Source organism: Contarinia nasturtii, unplaced genomic scaffold (genome assembly GCF_009176525.2).
Source record: "Contarinia nasturtii isolate CC-2019 unplaced genomic scaffold, AAFC_CNas_1.1 Cnas_scaffold_5643, whole genome shotgun sequence".
Classification (NCBI taxonomy): Eukaryota; Metazoa; Arthropoda; class Insecta; order Diptera; family Cecidomyiidae; genus Contarinia; species Contarinia nasturtii.
The window spans coordinates 1-2,058 of NW_022202914.1; the positions used below are offsets into that span (position 1 = coordinate 1).

A 2,058-nucleotide genomic window follows, 5' to 3' on the forward strand; every position below is an offset into this window, starting at 1 on the left:
TTTCTTTACAGATAACATTTCCTTCATCGTATTCTACATACAAATGTTGTGCGACTCAGGAATGGATCGTTGAAAGTTGGAATTCATACGGCCAAATGCTTCCGAACCAAAAATAGGAATGTTAAAATTACCGTATGAAAATGTACACAACGGACCCATGACACCAAATGGCATGTTCCAATTTCAGTGGCGAAATGACGAATACACGTGGAAAACACTCGAATTTGGTTCCATTAAGTGCTAATTTGACACCAAGTCCAAGATCAACAAAAATCTTGATTTATCGGTGAGTAAAGATAATTTCATTTAATTGTTCGAAACTCTGCAAATATTTTTTTAAGTAAAATCGACATTTTCAAACATTTTTTAAACAATTTCATTTATATTTCTTTTATTTTATATCAACAGATCACATTGCCTTTCATCGTGTCTCATTGAAAACGACCCAGGCAAGAATCGACTGGCAATACTGGATGATGTGTGTTGGCTACCGTTTTCTGATAACAACAAAAAATGAACTCTTAATCATCGAATAACCCGCTATGTGTAGTAGATGAACATTGCAAAAGCTATGGACACTTCAGCATGTTTCGTATAAATAATAGCAACTACGTTTATATCAACATCAACGTATCTACACTGTAGATTCTACAGATGCCAAGCAACAACTCCGAATTCACTCACAAATTGGAAATAATTTAAGCATTTTGAAACAATAACTCTTTAGACTAAAATCATTTTTAAATTCCCAATTTTTCTCATATGTTAAAAATACATGGTGCCCATTTGTAGTTCCATTGCAATTTGATTGTTTTCAATTAAATCATATTCAAATTTCAAGAAAGTTTCTATTCACAAAGCAAGTCAAATTAATGATTAATTTTATTTTTGTCAATTCACGCAGATTTATTTTTAAGCCATCTTAAATTAGACACAAGAAAACCTTTCAAAAGTGAAACCACAAGGTGGCGATTTTTTTGCCATCATCTCTAAGTTTCTATTAATTGAAAAGTTTTCACTATTGACTGGTTTTCCTGAATTACAGTTACAATGAAATTTATTAGATTTTCTATTTAATTTTTTCAAAATAAGATTTTAAATTAATTAGATTTTTAAATAATGAATATATCACTAAGGTCATAACAATGAATTAGAACAGCATATTTTATTTTGTGAGGAACACTTTTTGAAAAATCTCTCTATTTTACTTTTTAAGATTTATTTGTGGCAAAATTCAAATCGAGAAATGATTCAGTTTTTTAAGGAGGCATATTGTACTCTTTTTACTGACAAATACTCAAATAAATGAAAGAAAATAAATTAATTACACGACTTTATTCATTTTAAACCGAATTATTTTCATATGTAGCCTCGGAAGCGACATTTAAGGTAAGAAGATCTTGAAATATATTAATTTGAATCTTTAGCTGAGCCCCAAAAGAACATGAACCAACAACGAAGAAAGAATTTGTCTGAATGGAAGATGGTTTGTATTTAAAGAGACAGCCTTCATAGTATGCACACCGCATATTTTTCAAAGCGACTCCTTGCTTACCTTTTTTCTAGTAACATTTTCTATTTTGGATATTATTTGTACGGAAAATGGTAAGTATTGCACGGTTGTGTGCGACACTTTTTCTTTATCTCCAGCCCTTTTGTATGGCAAAAATCATGCTTTCCGATTCCACCGTAGCTATGAACTATGCATTTCCATAGATATTGAACACGCTTTGGTATGTATGGCAATCTTTCAACTTATTATTGCAATCAATTAAATATAAAAAAAGTTTGATATCATCGTCGGTGTCAAAGTATGTACACCGAGAAAATATTTGAAAAAGAAAATAGAAATTAAAAAATCCTTTATTTTTAAAAAAATAACACTTATTTTTATTCATTTAAATCAAAATTGATAAACACTCTTTGTTTACATTAAATATTCAAAAACGGACGCTTTGTGTATTTGAAAATGTGTATTTTCTACCGCATTGCATTTCCTTTTACTTTGTTTTCGTGTTTATTTTGTCTACACCGGCTCTGGATGATGTAATACATAAA

At 30.0% G+C, this 2,058-nt stretch overlaps 1 long non-coding RNA gene across 1 annotated transcript; it reads left to right on the top strand.

Annotated features, from left to right (window-relative positions):
• Positions 1 to 16: 16 nt before the first annotated feature.
• LOC116351540 lies at positions 17 to 507 on the top strand. Its single transcript, XR_004202161.1, has 2 exons — positions 17 to 286; positions 409 to 507. It is a non-coding gene; the product is annotated as an uncharacterized LOC116351540 (long non-coding RNA).
• Positions 508 to 2,058: the final 1,551 nt, after the last annotated feature.